This window comes from Hyperoodon ampullatus, assembly GCF_949752795.1.
Source record: "Hyperoodon ampullatus genome assembly, chromosome: 12".
NCBI classification, from domain to species: domain Eukaryota; kingdom Metazoa; phylum Chordata; class Mammalia; order Artiodactyla; family Ziphiidae; genus Hyperoodon; species Hyperoodon ampullatus.
In genome coordinates, this window is record NC_136925.1 from 45,572,814 (window position 1) to 45,581,747 (window position 8,934).

An 8,934-nucleotide genomic window follows, 5' to 3' on the forward strand; every position below is an offset into this window, starting at 1 on the left:
GGACTTAGTCCAATGTTAAAAATGTATTGTTTTCTAAAATAACCTCTTAATGTGTCATCAGAAGACTAATTCTCTCTAAAAGAATAATTATCCAGCTCAGGGGCACAGAGCAGAGGTTTGATTCCAAATAATAAAGCAAATTTAACTCCCCAAGCATACAAGCTGTTGGTGCTTTTGAATAAAAGCACAAGTCTGGATCAAAATCCAGTTGTGAGCCCTTTTTATTTGACCCTCTGGCTGATCAGATCTGAATTCCAAAGGAGAGACATAACATGCCACTCAATAAAATATGGGCTTAACTTTTCTCCTTCTGACTCAGGAAAAGAATAGCAACATTTCGTGCCCTTCTGACATCTGCAAGGCTGACTATGTGTGCACATCAGGACTTTCATCTTTTGTATAAGATCCTGGAAGCATTTATCTAGCCAGCAACAGAAACAAGAGATTCTAGATCTGTGACTGCAAACTTGCAAATCAAAAGCCATTTGACTGTCACATGCATTTTATATGAACAGCTCAGTGTTCTGAAAAAAACTAAAAAAAAAGAAAGAAAAAGAAAAGTTCTACTTGAGTATCCATAGATGAAGCAAACATTCCAAGTCTTTTCTGCACTTTATTAATTATACCTGCTCAGTTATACAGGAGGTATTTACTTTGCAGTAAATTGTGTTTGGTGGAGGAAGGAGTATTTACCTGAATTCTAAAAATGAAATAATGTGCAATTGCTACCTGTCAACTAGAGTAAGTCACCTTAAATCCCTGACAAAGGGATTTAAAGCCACTGGCTTTAAAGAAGCCATGGCTTCTTTCTCCTACACCAGTCATCTCTTCTAGTCTTCTCAAATGTTTCCATCAATATGCAAATATGTGGTTGTGTTTTTAAAATAAAGCAAAGCAAATAAAACTAAATCTTCCTTTAACCACACATCCTCAGCTACCATCCCAATTTTCTGCTTATTTTTACAAATAAATGTCTCTGGAGAGTACTCTTTTGTGAAATCAATACTTCCTTACTTTATTTAACTCATTCCAATTTCTATTTTGTCTCCCTCTTTCCATCAATATTGTTCTTACCAAAGTCACCATGTTGTCAAATCCAATGAATAATTTTCTAGTTTTGTCTAACTAATCAGTCTCAAAATGTGGTCCAGGGATCCCTGGAATACCAAAAAATTTTTCAAGGAGTTTATGTTATAAAATCTATTCCTATAATAATACTGATAACATCAGATGCAATATTAATTAATGTGATTTTTTAAATATTGTCAAATGCAATATGACAATATTTGACCAATGTGTATAACTCAGTAAACCGATATTTTCTGGGTGATACATGATATTACAAAATCACGCATGGGTGAAAATATCCATTCAAAGTATAAAGTAGACTGATAGGTATTAAACAGAGTATTAAATTTTCACTGATATGGTTTTAGATTCTACACAGCAATTAATTTTTAACAAATTGCCACTTACCAAGTTTTGGCATAGTATAAAAGAATATCTACAGCTATTTTTACAGGCTACTAAAATATTATTTCCTTTTCCAACTACATTTTGTGTTAGACCAGATTTTCTTCATACAAAACAGACTGGTGCAGAAGCAGAAATGAGAATCCAGATGCCTTCTTTTAAGCCAGACAAAGAGATTTGTAAAAACATAAACCAATGTCCCTATTCTCAATATTTTTTGTTTTGAGAAGTATAGTTTTTCATAAAAGTATGTTATTTATGTTAATGTGAAATTGACTTATTTTTGCTATTTTTAAAGTAATTAATATATACTTTAAATTTTTCTGCTTTAATTTCTAATAAAGTAAACTTTGATAGAAATAACTCACAAAAACAGAAGCCCCTTAGGGTCCTCCATAATTTTTAGGACTGTAAACGTTTGCTGAAACCAAAATCCTGGAAAACGTACCTCTTGGTCTAACTCACCCTCAGTGATAACTGGCATTCTCTCCTTGCTGATATATTTTTCTCTTTGCTTTTACAACACCACAATCTACTAATTTTCTATTTCACTGGCATATATATATATATATATATATATATATATATATATATATATATGATATTCCTGTTTACCGATTCTCTAAATTATAGAGTGATTTGGAGCTCTATGCTAGATCCTCCAACTTCTCTTTCTATATCTCCCTTTCTACAATATCTCATTTATTACCATGGCCTTAAATCCTATCTTTATAAGCATAACTCCCAAATTTACATCTCCTCTGCACTATTATCCAACTTCTCCTCTGAGGTCCAGACTTTATAAACTACCACACATGGTATTTCCAATTGAATGTCTCTAAACTATCATGTTCAAAACTTTACACTTGATTCCACCTTCCCAAACCAGTCCTCTTCTGACCTTCTCACATAATGACCTCAGGCTAAAGACCTGAGGATCATCCTTGAATTTTCTTTCCTCTTCTCCTCAATATCTAATCTAATAGCAAATGCTGATGTTTCTTCCTCTGAAACACAACTTCCTCCCATTTTCACTGCCACTAATTTAAGCCAAGTCATCATCCTTTCTGTTCACCAAATTCTGTCTTTTGCCCTACCCAATTCATTATCCAGAATGATCACTCTTCTATTATTCCCTATAATAGGACCCTTTTAAATCCCTTTGTGCATTTCAAAATTATAACCGTTTTGTGTTTTTTTATGGTTTTTCTGTTATCTGTCTTCACAAGACTGCAAGCTCCATGAGGACAAGGATCTTGTCTGTTTTCATTCACTGCTGTTTCTGAAGGATTTAATATGGTGCCTGGCTCTACCTATTTGTTGATCTTTTTTTTTTTTTTTTTTTTTTTTTGCGGTACGCGGGCCTCTCACTGTTGTGGCCTCTCCCATTGTGGAGCACAGGCTCCGGACGCGCAGGCTCAGCAGCCATGGCTCACGGGCCTAGCCGCTCTGCGGCATGTGGGATCTTCCCAGACCGGGGCACGAACCCGTGTTCCCTGCATCGGCAGGCGGACTCTCAACCACTGCGCCACCAGGGAAGCCCCTATGCTACAGTTTTAAGTTTGGCAATCAACTGGTACATATGAGCAAGCCTGTAAGCCTTTGCCGCTCATTCTAAGAAAGAGTTGTTCTCCAAGTTCAAATTTTCTGCCAACTACTGACAATAGCACCAATAATTTTCCTTCTATATTCAATCAGTGCATGTAGATAAGCCTGGGCCTCACTGACAGAGCTGTAAATTTGCAGGTTATAAAGATTTAATGAAAGGACCCTGCTAATGACGGCTCTATTTGTGGCTCAGACGGTGTCACAGAGATGACAGAGCTCTGGAGCTCAGTGTCCAGTTCAGTCCTTTTACATCTTACCATCAGCTTCCCAGAGCTACTCACTCATTAAATTCAGGGAAGATTTAATAACAGTATTCCCAGAAATAATATCAAGTTTAACATTTTCCAGATATGTCAATGTCCATCTGGGCATGGACTCACAGATGGATATCAAGGAGGGAGGACGTCGTAGGCAGAATACTGGCCCCTCAAAGACAGCCACGTCCAAATCCCCAGAACCTATGAATACTTTATGTAGCATGGCAAAAGGGACTGCACGTATATAATTAAGTAAAGGATTTTGTGATTCCTGGATTATCCAGGTGGGTCCAGTGTAATCCCTGGAGTCTCAGTAAGAAAGAAGGAGTGTCAGAGTGAGAAAGCAGTGGTGACAATAGAAGCAGAGTTGGTGAAGGAGTTGTAACAATGCTATGTTACTGGCTTTGAAGAAGGAGAAAAGAGCCATGACCAAGAATCCAGGCTGCGTCTGGAAGCTGGGGAAGGTGACATACAGATTCTCTCCTAGAGCCTCCAGAAAGAAACAGCCCGGCTGACACCTTGACATGAGCCCTCTGAGACTGACTTTGGTCTTCCTACTCACATGACTGTTAAGATACTACATTTGGGTTGTTTAAAGGTACTAGGTTTGTGGTTATTGTGAAAGGAGCAATAGGAAACAAACAGATAAGGGTTCTACAGAACTGGAGTTCTAAGGATCCAAACCTTTGGCCCTTGCCAAAGGCAACCAGAAGCAAGCAAGGGTACAGCCTGCCTCTAACCACAACTTCTGAGTTTGTCATGTTTCAAGGGGCAAGGTCTGACATGCAATTTATTCCAACTGGAAAATAATAACCAAAGCCTGCAGTGGGATGAATGTAGTGAACTTTTAGGACTTAATGTGCCAGATTCATCAAATTAGACACTATGATGTGTTCCAACCTCTGCAGTGCAAGTGAGACTCACTCAACCCTCACCCCGCATGACGGTCAAGGACCACCAAACAAACGGCATTCTGCTTACAGGACTTTTCTAAACATGTTTCTCTTAACACTGTGTAATATTCTTGAGTGTGTGTGCATGTGCATGTGTGTGTGTGTGTGTGTGTGTGTGTGTGAATAAAGAGTAAAATTATTTTACTAGTGGTTATCTGCACATGATTCAACAGAATTTCACTTAAGAAATAATTCTGATATTTGTTTTTAAAAGACACATATAAAAGGGAAAATCATGAAAATTAGAAAATACTGATAGTCCAACCATGAAGAATTGGTTAATGCTATTACAAGAATTCACTGGAGTATTGTTCAATTATTAAAAAGTATAATAGATTATTTATCAAAATGGAAAAATATTCATGATTTATTAGAATATGAAAAGGCATGTAGAATATAGAACATTTGTAATCTTTATAATATATATGATTAGAAAAACTGAGGAAATATATATCGAAATAGTGACTAATCATTTTTAGTTCTTGGAGGATACCTGGAAATTATTATGTATTAGTTTCTTATACTTTCATGTTTCTCAAACATGCTAAATTGATTATTTTTGTCATTAGAAAAAATATATTTTTTTAAAAATTGAAACTCTTAAAACAAGTCTGGGAAGGCCAGGGTAATCTGCCCCAGCTGCATACTGTGGAGCTTCCGCATCAGCATTCTCTGCTTTTCCTAAGTGCAGGTTCTGTGGCCTCCCAGGCCAGACTCTTTCTAGGCAGATTCATTAGGCCTGTAGTTTAGGGTTGCTTTTCCACAACACTGCCTAATCAGCGATGAAAACTCTGGGACTCCATTAATGAGGCCATTATTTCAGTGGATAGAGTCTAGTTAGTTCATCCCAAAGTGGCTTAACAGTAATAGCAATAATAGTAACAATAACAGCAGAAGCAATGGTGTCTTTTATTGGGGACCTACTATTTGTCAAGCACTGCACCAGGCCCCTTTACTTATATTGCCCTAATCCTTATGACAACTCTGCAATCTAAAAATATTATTTCATTCTAACATAGAAAGAAGCCGAAATTCAGATTCTAAAGTATTTTGCCAAGATAGGATATGCCAGATAATGTTCTCACCCCAAACTCTCTGACGTTACTTCTTGAATTTTTACTACTATGTTACTAAAGCAGTGTGTGTGTGTGTGTGTGTGTTTATGTAATTAAATGGTTCATAAAGCGCTTACAATGTGCTATGCACTGTACTTTGTACAACCAAGTGAAGGGACTTGCATCCCCCCTACTTTGTAGATGTGGAAACTGAAGGGCTAAGAGATTAATTTGTTTGGCTGAGGTCACCCAGATGGCAGAGAACAGAACTGAGTTTTTACCCAGGTTGGCTGATTCCAGTGACCACCCTTACCCACTGTGCTCCACTGCATCCCTGAGAACACATACTCCCCTTCCTCAGTCACCTTTAGGCTCTGGCCTCCATCTTTCTAGTACTAACAGTTTAGACTCCAAGCTGTCCAGGCCTAGCAGAGGGAAAGCAGCCCCTGCCCCTGACTCAAGGTTCGCTGCTCTGTGGCTTGCGTCCAGGAGCTGCCCTCCTGTGTCTGAGCTCCCCCAGACCACTACCTTCCTACCTGCCTAGTACCTCTCCTGCCGTGACTGACTCCCTCAGAATAAACCTCCCAAGGTGGGCCTGAATAGGCCACCACATGCCAGTCCTGTTTGCCCATCAGAGCTTACCTTCTGGCTCTTTGAATGGAGTTCCTGGCAGACCTTTCCTGATTGGCCAAGTTCTTGCCCTGTCCCCTGCTGAAGAGCCCTGCCTATTCATCACTGCCTGGATCCTACTATGAGGTGATATAACATGAAAGCAGTCTAACATTTTTTCCTATTTAAAAAGTCATGCTGTCCACTGGCAGGAACAACTAAACAAGTGAAGAGCACATATAATCAAAAATATAGCTGGAATACATAAACTGTGATCCAGACAAAAAATTATTGTGGAGACATGATGATGGTCTTGCATGCAAGCATATTGTACAGAATATCAATGCCACTGATGTTGATGAATGACCCAACACAGCACAAATGGCGAACTGCCATTTGAATGTCAAAATCTCAGGTTCCAAGGCAGAAACTATTATCTCTCTAACTAGTCTGAAGGACCCCAGAGCTGCACATCAGACTCTTGAGTAAGCCATCATCCCACTGTTTCAGGCTCACAAAGAGCCTCAAGGTTGCTCTGGCCTCACAGAGTGTGAAATATTTCACTGATTATCGCTTTGTGACAGATTTAACATTTTTAAGGTAACATCTAATACACAAGATGAATTTTCCACTTCTAAATTCACTAATAGAATCAAGGCTCTTAAGAGGTCATCCAATCCATCCCTCAGCCTGCAGGCAGGTCCACACTTACCCTCTCAGACATGTGAAAATCTCCCTGGTTTTAAAAGACCTTTCAGCCAGGATGGTTTAACAAATTTCCTCAATGTCCATGAAATGTTAACAGCTCCCACTGGTAGGAAATATTTTCTTGCCTTTAACCTAAAACCCTTATGCTGCCTGTCAGCACATTGTAATGAAACTACATACAGTCTTTTATTTTATGGTTTTCAGTATTCCTTCTTCTCTCTTCATCTTACACAGTAGTAATTTACACATTTTATCATAATTATCTATCTCCTCAGTAGACTGCTAACCCTGGAATTCAGGGATTGGATCTTTTATTGATGTAAGTTTCTAGAAAGATCCTAAAGCTACTATATGTAGCCCTTCTATGTGTTAGCTCCCTTCCTTAGCTGTTTTATAGAACTTAGGATATTAGTTAAAATTCCCTTTTTAGTTTTCTATCTGACACTATCTTCCCCATTAGGAGCTGTCAGAACAAGAGAAAGGAATGGGAATATACACCCAAATATTAACAAAACCCATATTTTTTGAAGATCTTAGAGAAATCTTTCTATTTATGGCCTATGCAGCAGACAAATATTGTAAATGTTTTCCTTTAGTAAGCCCTCAGAAGGAATCTCAAATAACTTCACAGGGCAGGATTTGCACAGCTTCCATCACAGATCCATCAACAGTGCTCATCTATCATATACTCTGACAGGTGAGTGTGACCTGGGCCCCCAGTCAGGCAGTTGCAATAGGCTATTGATTAAAACAGAGCTAAATTTTTAAAAAATCTATTTTTTAACCAGTTGCTTCTGACTTAAAATTGGGCATTCTGGTTAAATCAACCAATCTGATTTATGCAGTTAAGTTTCCAAGTTACCATACAGTTAGCAAATTTTAGTGGTGCTTCTTTCAGGATGTCATGTCATTCTAAAACTGACTGAAATAACTTAAAGACATTTCTTGTAGGATGGCTACATTAAAACTTAAAGGAAAAAGGTAAGCCAGAAATCCACATAGAGGAAGGAAGACAGGGACATATATGGAAATAAGACTGAGATAATTACTGCCACTGAGGAATAAATTTAGCTTTTTAGGAAGTCAAAACAAAAAGTCATAGGTTTAGAATTTCTCAGCAATGAATAAACTAAATCACGTTAATGAAAGAAAGCCTAAAAGTACATCTTAGAAGCAAATATTATCCAGAATTAAATTATAACAGGACTCTATAAGATGATCTCTTATTTTTAAAAAATGAATAAAACATTAAAACAATGTTTTCAACAACTGGTTTCTAGAATTTGTAGAAATATGCTTCAAATTATAATTTCATACATTGACTCCCAGCAAAAGACAACAAAATCCATTGTATTAAAAACATTGGACTTGGCAATGATTTCTTAGATACAATACCAAAAGCGATGGTCCATGAAAGAAAAATTAATATGTTTGGGTTCGTTAAAATGAAAAGTTTTGGCTCTGCCAAAGACACTGTTAAGAGAATGAGAAGACAAGCCCCAGACTGGGAGAAAATAGTTGCAAAACATATATCTGATGAAGGACTGGTATTTAAAATATACAAAGAGCTCTTAAAGCTCAATAGTAAGAAAACAAATAACCTGATTAAAAAATGAGCAAAAGATCTGGACACCTTACCAAAGAAGGTATACAGATAAAAAATAAGCATATGACAAGATGCTCTATATCATATGTCATTAAGAAACTGCAAATTAAAACAATAATGAAATACCACTACACATCTATGGGATGGCTAAAATCCAAAACTTTGACAATACCAAATGCTGACAAGGATGTGGAGCAACAGAACTCTTACTCATTACTGGTAGGAATGCAAAATGGTACAGCCACTTTGGAAGACAGCTTAGCAGTTTCTTACAAAACTAAACATACACTTACCATATAAGCCAGCAATCATACTCCTTTATTTGTCCAAATGGGCTGAGAACTTCTACACAAAAACCTGCACATGAATGTATTTAGCATTTTTATTCGTAACTGCTAGGACTTGGAAAGAACCAAGATGTCCTTCAATAAGTGAATGATAAACTATGGTACATCCATACAATGGATTATTATTCACCCATAAAAAGAAATGAACTATGAAGGCACAAAAAGACAAGAAGGAATCTGAATTGCATAGTGCAAAGTGAAAACTATTCTACCCTCTTTTTCCTAGTTCACTAAATATTCATGTTTGGTCTCTCATTAATTCCTACTCCTCTTCACACATATTAAATGCTATCCAACAGTTTTCCACCCCTAGTCATT